At 34.0% G+C, this 12,460-nt stretch overlaps 2 pseudogenes; one reads left to right on the top strand and one right to left on the bottom strand.

The window, feature by feature from the left end:
* Window positions 1-2,198: 2,198 nt before the first annotated feature.
* Window positions 2,199-5,599, top strand: LOC128186971 (uncharacterized; annotated as a pseudogene).
* A 389-nt stretch (window positions 5,600-5,988) lies between these two features.
* On the bottom strand, window positions 5,989-6,928 carry LOC128188040 (uncharacterized; annotated as a pseudogene).
* Between the last annotated feature and the right edge of the window lie 5,532 nt (window positions 6,929-12,460).

Raw genomic sequence — 12,460 nt, 5'->3', positions numbered from 1 at the left:
CTGTGTTACAACGCACTTTTAAAAATTACGCACTTTGAAAACAGTTTTCAAATTGCGTTAATCTTGGGACAAAGTTAACGCACTTTGAAAAAGTGCGTTGATATCGTCGATATTAAAGGCATAATATCCATGAAAATACATGTTATTTTGTATTGTTTTGAATGTCGTGATATGCTAAGATTATGATATTATTAAAAGGATTTCTCTATCTTCAATATCAATTTTTACTGTTATAAGTATACTAAACAAGTGAAATTTCATTTTCTTGAATTTTTGTGCAGGATGACAAAAATTCGATTTGATCCCGCCTCTATTCATATGACCCAAAGTTTGAACCCTTTCGGAAAGCTTTTCGTGCATGCTCAACGCGGTAAATTAAAACAAACATTTCGGAAAACAGCAAATCTAACCGAGGAAAAAAGAGATGTTTAACCGATTCGGCGAGAAAAATAAATAGAGCCACGGTAGCATCCAAATGGAACAAAAGCAGAGTATATATTGGAAATCAGTTTGAACGCTTGCATGAATTGAACGCTATTTTGAATGTGGATACGCATGCCGAAGTCGCAAATGTTTTGCTGAACAAGTATCACACTCGTGTTTTAATTAACGTTTGTTTGTCTTTTATTCAAGCAATTCTTTTTGTAGAAGTGATACATCTATTAGATAGAAACAAATCATAAGATATTTTTTCAAGAATATAGCCGATAAAAAAAGAAGCAAAAATAAAAGAGAAGTATTGTTAGCTATATACGATATGCACTCATGTACATGGGGCCTCTGAAGGGGAAATCAAAATAAAAATATATAAACCCATGTTTGCAACTCAAATATTAGTTTGTTTTTTATATGAGAAGTAAAAAATAAAACGTAAAGGGATTAGAAATAAATAAATACCAGTTCAAAGTTGACCAAAGGATTAAAGGTCCTCTGTACATTATGATTGTGTGCAGGTGTGAATTGCATAGTTTTTGCGTTTGGGTGTTTACAACTACTGGCACATTCAGTAGAGTTTTGGTTTGGAAAGTTTAACGCCTCTGAGCAGCTCTACATTGCTTAAAAATCATTTTTGTTAATGATTTCTGTGGATTAGTTTTGTAACATTCTTTAGCAGTTGTCATGCAAATAATACAGTTGATGCAGTCAGCGATTATCAACCAAACTCCCTAAAATCTGAAACGGAAGAATTAGAAAGAACAGTTAAAGCTGCTTGGTCCGATTTTTTGTAATTACAGTATCAATTTTTTTTTTCATACAAATCATTTATCTTAGAAAGTTATGGACTTTCTCCTATTTACACCAGCAAAATCAGTCTCCTTTCAAAGTTAGAAATATTGAAAGTAAATAAAAATAATTTCTCTTTGGGCAAACGAAAAAAACAAATCAAAATGCATCACGTAGAATATTGTAATGGATGAAGTATATCATATCGTTCTTTGAAACACCTTCTGTTCATTGAAATTTGTGTCACTAGTCTTTCAACAGTCTCTGCTCTAATTGCAATAATTTATTGTGGATTGTTTAGCTGTTTCATTGTAAATATCTATGTATTTAATTTTACAGACCAAGTAATGCAGGCCACCTTCTATAGAGTACTGGGATGATTAGTCTGACACATGTGGTGATGACATTGCTGATGCTGCCGAAACAGACTACAAGAGAGTAAACAGTATTGAGGACATAGAAACTTTAATTAATGACCGCCCTCTCCTTGTATAACAACAGCCTTTGTTGGATTTGGCCAACACACAGATTAGTTCTATCGAAAAATTTGTAATGAAAGTGTCAGCATTTGTGTGGATAATATTGGTTCAGCAACATATCTTAAGTGGGTAAGAATCATTCAGAACATGTTTTAATGAGGGAGGATAAAGGTGTATCAGTTCAAAGAGACATGGTGACATACAAACTCATGATTTACCAACTATAGAATTTTAATATGATTTACACATTTTTTGTATATTATATGAAAATATGAACTTTTGGAAAATCACAGTGTTCTAAAGTTCATTGTTGGATATTTTTTATTGCTTTTTTTATTGAAAGATTTTGTAAAATCTATGCTGTTTAAAAATTTATAAATTCATAAAGACAGTTTTTTTGAAATCTCAACCCAGATACATGTTTGTTTATTGTAGGTCTTCAAATTAGGTCATGTTGCGAATAGGTGATGTTCCCAGTCAATTCTCAACAGAAGAATGTATGCTGGAGACCTGGTTTTTGCATCAGCCATCCTATTGTCGGGCAACAATTTCCAGAAAATTTCAACACTTGCAAAGTTCGTTAAACTTCCAAATTCTGAGCTCTTCATCATTTCACAGAATTCAAAAAACCTATCAATTCCATAAATTGATAGATTTTGGATTCAGAAGCAAGAAAGTACTTTTAGAGAATTTCAAAATACAGATATAATAGTTTTAGGTAATTATTAAATAATATAACCAATTTATATTGAATACAAAAGAATTAATTTAGAAAGAAGAGTGAAGATGGAATTCATGAAATGGTATACATGTATCATTTTATTCTCCATAGCCATACTCTCATATTTAGGTCATTGGCGTATGGACAGCCCGGGACACTGTGCACAGTACTGTTCATACACATACATCCAAGAAAATTCTATGCATCACAACAATGGACAAACGAAGTACTGACAGGAAAAGCACCAACCTGGAGAAAGCTTGCTTCCTGCGAGGAATGCAGTTTTTTAGAGACAAAGGCATCAAATTTGTAGAGGTGGTGACTGATGCACATGTCCAAATGGCTTCAGTAATGAGTATGATCATAAAATTCATTAACTATTAAGCTAAAAATGTAATAAACTTGTTCACGTGTTTTTACCAAACATATTTTGTGTAATTTTATATCTTGTGGAAATTTATTTTCTTTATAAGAAATGCGTCTTTTTCCTTTCTATGCTCGTGGTTCTTGTTTTATCAATCACATATGTTATACATATACTTTATGTTGGTTATTAGAAAAAGATTTCCCGGATATAAAGCATTCTTTTGACGTCTGGCAGGGGACAAAGAATTTGGAAAAGAAACTCACAAAGGTATAGACATTAATACTAAGTTAAATGTATATATGCGTGTAATGAAAATCATGACTTTACCTGTTGTTTGAGACTAGTCTGTGATTACCTACATTTATTGCACATGACATGTAGATCAGTCAAGAAAAAGGAAACAAAGAATTGAGTGGATGGGTCAAGGATATAGTAAATACTTATTGGCACAGTGCAGAAGTTTCTACCATTTGTAAAGAGTTTCTTGTAAGTTTAAATTCACCTAGAGTTCAGAATATTTTGTGTATTACCTCAGTACCAGTATCTGTTATTAGTTTTGCTTTTGAGTCCCTACAGAGAATATCTATATATTGTAATGAATAGGGTGATTTTTGTCATATTCAAAAATTATCTTTTGTTGATTATTTTATAATGACTTATATAATTATTCTTCTAGTTGTATTTAAGGATATTTGGTATGGTATGCTCCATCATATTGTAAATGAACATGAGTGGTTTGTACCATTTGCAAACTCTAAAGTGAGCACTTGCCAACACGGCCCTTTAGAAGATGGTAGTCAGACAAAAGAGTACCTAAACGAGGCCGAGTACAGAACTAGTACGCACGCTTTCGCGCAGCGTTTCATTTGTATTGTGACGTCATCTTTTTGCTTGGTTGACGCCATGGCGTGATAGTTTCAACTGCAGATATTCAGCGAAAATTGTTGAAAATAGCTCATTTGATGTGTAAAATTAATGTTATATTGTGGAATAAACATAAATGTTTATGAGCTATATTTGGGCTCGGGTCGAAAACGTGAAGAGGGTTCAGCAAGCCTAGCCCTCTGTTACGTTTTCTTAACCCGCCTAAATATAGCTTAATTCATATAATTCAAGACAGTAACCATGTATTTTATATTAATGACTCTTAATATGTGATGTTATATATTTTTTTATTACTTAAATATGTCTGAATGTTTTAATAATACTATATAGATCACCTTTTCCGCCTTTGTCAAATAAAAAATAGCCATTATCTGACAAATCTGGGAAATTGGGCATACAAAAATCAACTTTGATAAGACCCCTGGAACAAACCAGGAGGTAAAAGGTTTTTTTTATTTGACCATTTGATGCCTTTTAGCAATAACTTTAATATGTTGAACAGAAAAAGAAATCCCTAGGGCCGAAGTTTTAAAAAAATGAAAAAATTGTGCAAAATTGATACATTTCAAGCAAAATTCCATAGGGTCCTATGTTAAAGATTAAAAAACTTTAAGATGACCCCATAAACAAACGGTGTGGTAAATGTCTAATTTTTAAATCTTAAAATAATATTTATATCAGTAGAAATTCATGTTAAAACATTTCCTCCAAAAATCTAGGGCAGAACAAATAAGACCCGGCCTCGTTAAGAAAGGATCGGCAGCCCATGACGCACTTAGACAAATCGTAATGGATAAACGGCTGGTGAAAAACATTCCATACTACCTTAACTGCCGGTATGTAAACTTATTGAAAGATAAAATTTTCCCCATTAGTTTGGCATGAATAATTCGACTATCTATGTTAATTTTAATGATCTTTTGGTGTATAATTTGGCGTTTTTTATATTATATATGAAAGAAAAATGCATAGTATTTATTGGGTCTCTACAATGTACTGCACATTTCATTTTGTAACATAATTATAAAATATAGAATGTGCTATTGTAACCCTTGACATCTTTCAAACAAGACCAACTTTTAATGCTATCCATACAACATTCAGCATTATCAAATATCCAACTCTGCATAGCAAGTCAAAAAAGCAATCTCTTTCACGATCATATTGACTTTTCATTCATTGTAGGAGCACGTCAGAACTGGAAAATTTTCAAAATCTAATTCTGGTGTATTCCTCCAAGAGACACTCTTACAGCCCTCCGGTATATAGGGCAAGAAACAGGTTGGCTGCCCTTGACCATAATTCTCATGCAGAGCGAGAGGTGATGAAGAACAAAGATGGTTCTCTGAGGTTTGTAATGTTCGTCAAATATAATGCATAATATATCCAAAAATACTGGACAGAAAACAATCACACTATCCCTTAGAATATTTACAGCCAACCAGTTTTAAATAAATCAGAAAGTTTTTGCCCAACACAGCAACTGGCCGGGATGGAAAAAATGATGTAAATATTTAAGCCATTTGAATAACATCTCATATTTTTTTATTTCTTGGCATTAACTTTGTAAAAGCAGACCTTATTCAAAATGAAATGCAGTTTATCCAAGCATAATGCACTCATTTATGGTTATATGTAGGTGGCAAAGAAGTTAAAACAAAAAAACATCGAGATGGTCTGTCCACACTGTATAAGGGGTATGTTCAAGACATAATCCGGCATATCGTCACCAGCAGGATAGAGGATGACATTGGAATGAACAGACCCATGGAGTTGGAGGCAGACGATCCACGGTGGATATCTGTCCACTTAGCACCAGTTCCACCACCATCAACGAGAGACATTGTGGCTTCTCAAATCTCTAGATTTGAAAATCTAAATTTAAATAAAACAATCGAGTACTGGACAGCTGAGGGGCAGTAAAGCTTTCACAATATTATGCCATTGATAGGGCTGGATAATGCCTAGAGATTTTCATATTGCCATGTTCTGTAATATTTATCTCTGTGATATTTATCACATATTTTATTACAGGGAGCTAAGCATAGTGGTTTGCTTCACTTGTACATGGATGATGCTGTAATCAGCAATGGTTACAGGTTTTTCTCTTTGATTATTTTATGTTATTAGTCATCAATTTTAATTGATATCTGAGATTTTATATTACAAATTAATTAAAATGTGAGCTTTCTAGTTTAATACAAAATTCTCAGAAGAGAATTTTAGCAACACATGGAAAAATTTACAACTAACAACTACTTTGACCTGATTAAAAACAGAACAAAAACTTTTTCTGCAAATGTAATTTAATTTCAATTAAACCTCCCCCCAACGAAACCTTTATATTGTCCAAATGGATTGGGATACTTGTCCCGGATGCGCCAAACACAACAGCTGGGTATCACACGTCTAATCCCTGCCCCAAGTCTGCCATGTTGCCAAACTCCCTCAGCCTTCTTGCCACTGCAAGAACTGCCTCGTCAAGGACAATCAAGTAGAAGTCCTGCAAAAATAGGAATATGAATTCATATGACATATTCCATGAGCTATTTTGTTATCCAAATTATATAACTACTCGTTAGTTTGAAAGTGATTACTTGAAGGTATAATACTGAAACTTAATCAAAGTGAATCTGATTTGTTAACTGTTGGTTACATACAGGCAGTCTTGAGTAGCAGTTTGGTCTAGTTCTGCCACAACATCGTCTCTCTGCTTCCGTTGGCATTTTCCGGCAATATGTGCGGTACACCAGGCCGGGGTAGGACCATCTGGTGGAGGATGATGTCCGCCATGTTGTCTGTCGTCCCTGTCCAATTAAAATATCGAACACAAATTCAGGATGTTGTGATGCTTTATCGACAACAAGTCCCCTCAGGTCACAATCGATATTCTTATATCCATGAATTTTCTTTTTCAAATTCAATACATATGTCAGGATAAATTGATCTAAAATATTAATATTCATACCTGCAACTGACGATTTCTCTCCTCTAAAGTAGCTGCTGCTACCTGAGCCCTCTTAGGTCCATCCGCAGCTCCCCTGCGTGGTTGTCCTCTTCCTCTTGATACTCTCCTTGGTCCTCTGCCCCTCCCTCTTACACCCCTGAGGGTATCACTGCCCCGGCCCCAACCTTACCTCTTCCAATGTTCTGGTCAGGATCAGCTGACTCGCTGCTGTCAGAACTACCGGTATCATGTGGATACATTGAGCTTCTAGATTCCTGAAATAACCACAGATCATGTTTATCTTTGTTATATATATAAAAAGAGGGGTGTTGCAAATATCAAATGAAGGCTATCAAAAATTATGTAACGTGTATCTGATAGATCGATTTTTCTGATTTTTTTTTTCATTTTACATTTTTTTTTCAAGGACACAAAGTATGTTTAAGAAAGTAACGAAACAATTACATCAATATTGCATATATAATGAACGTTTACTAAGAGAAAAAAAACCAAAATACATATTGAGCACCTTTTTTATTGAGAGAGAGAGAGAGTTTATCACAGGGGTCCAAATTTCCCAGTCTGTATTTAACTTATCCATTTCACTTCTTTCTTTTGCACAGAATTGGAATACTTTATATAACTGTTTCAAATAATTCATAAGGGCATTTACTGTTAATTGGTTTTTCTGGCATCTACTTTTTGTTATTTTTGGTTTGTTATTACAGTGTGTATTTGTATGTTTATTTGATTTTTTTTATACCCCCGCTCCGAAGGAGAGGGGGTATACTGTTTTACCCTTGTGTGTCTGTCTGTCCGTCCGTCTGCCCGTCTGTCTGTCTGTCTGTCTGTCTGTCCGTCTGTCTGTCCGTCCGTAACAAAAATTTCTGTCGCATTTATCTCAGCAACTATTTATCGCAGATGATTGAAATTTTAACACAGTGTTTGTTAAGGCATGCCATATCGTGGGATATATTTTTGTACCAATCGGACGTCAACTTCCTGTTAAATGACGACTTTGCTTATTTTTTAACCAAAATTTTCAAACAAATTTTCGTCAAAGATTTCTCAGCAACTGTTTATCGCAGATGCTTGAAATTTTTACACAGTATTTGTATAGGCATGCCATATCGTGGGATATATTTTTGTACCAATCATACGTCAACTTCCTGTTAAATGACGACTTTGTTTATTTTTAGCAAAATTTTCAAACAAATTTCCGTCAAAGAATTCTCAGCAACTGTTTATCGCAGATGCTTGAAATTTTTACACAGGATTTGTATAGGCATGCCATATCGTGGGATGTATTTTTGTATCAATCGGACGTCAACTTCCTGTTAAATGACGACTTTGTTTATTTTTTGCCAAAATTTTCAAACAAATTTCCGTCAAAGAATTCTCAGCAACTATTTATTGCAGATGCTTGAAATTTTAACACACTATTTGTTTAGGCATGCCATATTGTGGGATATATTTTTGTATCAATCGGACGTCATCTTCCTGTTAAATGACGACTTTGCTTATTTTTTAACCAAATTTTCATACAAATTTTCGTCAAAGATTTCTCAGCAACTATTTATCGCAGATGCTTGAAATTTTTACACAATATTTGTATAGGCATGCCATACCGTGGGATGTATTTTTGTACCAATCGGGTGTCAACTTCCTGTTAAATGACGACTTTGTTTATTTTTAGCCAACATTTTCAAACAAATTTTCCTCAAAGATTTCTCAGCAGCTATTTATCACAGATGCTTGAAATTTTAACACACTATTTGTTTTGGCATGCCATATTGTGGGATATATTTTTGTATCAATCGGACGTCAACTTCCTGTTAAATAATGACTTTGCTTATTTTTTGCCAAAATTTTCAAACAAATTTTCGTCAAAGATTTCTCAGCAGCTATTTATCAGAGATGCTTGAAATTTTTACACAGTGTTTTTTAAGGCATGCCATATCGTGGGATATATTTTTGTACCAATCGGACGTCATCTTCCTGTTAAATGAGTACTTTGTTTATTTTAGCCAAAATTTTCAAACAAATTTTCCTCAAAGATTTCTCAGCAGCTATTTATCGCAGATCCTTGAAATTTTAACACACTATTTGTTTAGGCATACCATATTGTTTATTTTAGCCAAAATTTTCAAACAAATTTTCCTCAAAGATTTCTCAGCAGCTATTTATCGCAGATCCTTGAAATTTTAACACACTATTTGTTTAGGCATGCCATATTGTGGGATATATTTCTGTACCAATCGGATGCCAGCTTTCTGTTAAATGTTGACTTTGCTTATTTTGCATATTCACATCAGAGCGGGGGTATCACTAGTGAGCATTGGCTCACAGATATCTTGTTGGTTGTTGTTTTCCCTTAATTTTGAAGCAGAGAACTATCATTTCTGCTGTACAGATAAACTTGAATGTGCATATTTACAAGGGGTAAAATCTAAAGATACTATACGTAAATTCTAACATAACATAGTCACCTGAAATGTTATTAAAAACTTGCAAAGGTGGCTCAATATATAAAGTGTTAAGGGAAGGATTTTCCCATCACACTTATATAAAAGAGGTAGAATATTTCAATCTTTGGCTGCATATTGAACGACTTGTTGATAAAAAAAATCCAGGTGTCCGTGATAATAACAAATAGAACGTCTATATGTGAACTGATGAAATAGAGACACTACACATCGAATATCATATTTATCAATTTTTCATGCCCATTTCTTTCCGTATATAATAATCTAGTTTGTTTTATAAGTATGAAATGCTCACAAATTATTATGGTGTTTAATCTTACAATTTTACTGAAATAAAAAATAAAATATTTCAATGTAAAAAACATCGAACGGAAATTGTTATTGATTTATTACAATTTTTTGATAGAAATGGATTAAATAATACTTTCTGGAAGCGATAGGCTTGTAATACATCTTCCACTATGTATGAATAATTTTATTATCACATAAGATTACTGTCATGTGCTTACCTCGTCATCCATTACGCTGCATCTGGGTATGTAAAACTCAGCTTCGGTAGACGTCGGAAAAACTTCCGATGCCTAACTAACACTGTGAGTTCGGACGAATTTAATCAATTAATAAATGATAAGGAGACTTTTTATAGACACAGTGATGCATTATTTAAGTATTTGATGTTATATCTTTGTTTAATGGTGTAACAATCACTTGTATACTACATGTAGCACCAGGTTAGCTTCGTGGCCCTTTAATTTTGTAAGACGGGTTACCGATAATTCTTTGCAAATGCGCAGTCAGGTAGAACCGCTGTCACCTGGTCATTTCCGGGTTGGGTGCCGTGTGACAAAACACGATTTTGAGGGCTGCTCTTGTTTGCTGTACTGAGCGATATTGCAGTATGCATTGTGCATGAACCTTGTTAATAAGTGGACACGGATAGCAGGCCGTAGTAAGTATATGTTATCAGTTTTATTCAGTATTTTGTGAATTCGATTAGTAATTCTTGTTTATTGAGCTAAATAATCTTGGCCAGCGTTCACCTGTTAAACTTACCTGTGTGAGCAATCGAGCGCACAGGTGCTTGAGGACAGGATCGACCCCACCCCAAAGATTATAAACCCCCGGGACTTTATTATTTTTTTTTTTATTACATTATCCTTTTATGACATATTTCTAATCTAATTTATACATTCATTGCCCCAAATTACCCAAAACAAATATTTTTTAAAAAAATCAGACCCTCTACATATATAATACAAGAAGGTTGCTAACTTCGTCCATCCAGAACCAACGGAAGTAAGGGTTTATCGCAAGGAAGATAACTCGTAACATAATTTTTTTATTTTCTCTTTTATGTCTTCCATTGTAATACACTCAGTATGAGTGCCTTCTTTTAGATTTTACAGTTCCTAAGACGATAAAAAAGTTTTTGCGGTTTGATTAGAATTCATACTTCTTATGAATTGTACTTTTTTCGAGTTTGCCATGCAATATCATAAATCTCCAGGAGTTGTCTTCCTTGCGATAAAACCTCACTTCCGTTGGTTCTTGTGATTCGGTTCAAAACTTGCAACTTGTCGGTGAAAATTGTCCTATTTACCTAAAAAATGTATTTACACGGGCATGGCATGCAAATATTTAGTGAAGGGAATTATCGGGCTACGACATGAGGTCACCGTTTTTACTGGTAGATGTAGTTTGATAGTACATTTCAACAAATATTCATCGGCAGTTCCTCTCGGCTGGCAGACGAAGTTGGCAACCTTCTTGTATTATATGTACAGTGGGTCTGATTTTTTTTAATGTAATTTTGGGAAATGGATGAATAAATTAGATTAGAAATATGTCATTAAAGGATAATTTAATAAAAAAGAAAAATAAAGACCGGGGGTCTATATATATTGGGGCGGGGGGGGGGGGGGGTCGATCCTGTCCTCAAGCACCTGTGGTCAAGCGTATCTTTTGCGTGGAAGTTTGAATACCAGTTTTATATTAACGATAAAGCCTTGTATTAGAATTGTATAGCTTTGAACGTTATTCTATGCGTATTTTTTGTATTAGATAAAACTTGCTGATTTATTTAAATGTCTTGGGCGGAAGTGATTCTTCGGAACTTATTGACCGGAAGTGTGCGCCATTTTTATTTTGTTTTTATTTACATGTTGCTATGAAATAACTAGTGACAGACACTTATCATATGATTATTTTATTCATCTTGCCACACTCAGCCTACATGTACATGTACTTTTTACTGTAATAAATTGTAGCGTTTTGACTAGGTCATACAACAGTGAAGGTCCAGTGGGGATAACCACCCCGATGTTCAACACCACCACGATCCCTAAGTTCCAGGACTACAGCCCTGAAGGATTCCACAAAGGGGATACTGGAGAGAAGTGAAGTCTACTTTGTGACATCGGCGATGATTTGAAATAAAAGCAGATATCCGATCGAGATAAGTGATCGCGTGACTTGGAACACGAGTGATATGATATTAAGTGATTGATATGTGAACAGTTGAAAATAAGTTTTAACTTTTGGAGTGGCAACCATATTTTGAACTTAAAGAAAACTAATATATACCGGTTCGTCTGTCTGTCAAAAGTTTTTTTTTTATATACATAGTTTTTTTTTTATAAGTTTGTTAAATTAGGGTTATTAATTACTGCAAATTGAATGAGTATGGGGTGTGAGCGAGTATAGATGTGAAAATGTTATTGTAAATATATGTCATTTGTTCTTTTGTAAATAAATTTATAAACCTGAAGTTGTCTTAACTGTTATTAGGAGAACGCCTGGCTCATCCACGTTACAATTGGTGGCAGCGGTGGGATGAAGATCAGTCTTTCTCCAAATCATTTAAGATTGCTTCTGGGGTGAAGGCTTGCCAATTCTAAAGGTCACTTACAATTTCAGTCAGTAGTCACACGTTGTTACTGATATTATCTTTGGAGGTGAGTAAAAGTACGGTACACTCATAAATTAGTTATGATGGGTATCTTAGATTAAAGATAAAAGTGAAAGTATTATCATCGGGTCTAATCGACCCTCTTCTATATTTAATGATAAATTTGATATAAAAATAAATTATTCTTTCTATCTTAAAATAAGCAATTTCAATCTAACATCTTCAAGAAAATTCCTAAGTTAATCCTTTCTTTATCGCGGAATAATGATTAACACGTATTTTAGCTTAAATCCAAAAAGTTAAGAAGTTAGGTACATATTCACACATTTTGATTGCACATTAAATTCCATTTTATTTATCAACAAATAGCCTTTACGCGAAGCCACGCAATGCGATTAACAAATTATTTTGATGTCCTCTTGACTCAATTAGTGTCAGGTCAT

This window comes from Crassostrea angulata, chromosome 6 (genome assembly GCF_025612915.1).
Source record: "Crassostrea angulata isolate pt1a10 chromosome 6, ASM2561291v2, whole genome shotgun sequence".
In the NCBI taxonomy this organism is placed as follows: Eukaryota; Metazoa; Mollusca; class Bivalvia; order Ostreida; family Ostreidae; genus Magallana; species Magallana angulata.
The sequence above is the reverse complement of the archived record's forward strand: the minus strand, read 5'-3'. Positions and strand labels throughout refer to the sequence as shown.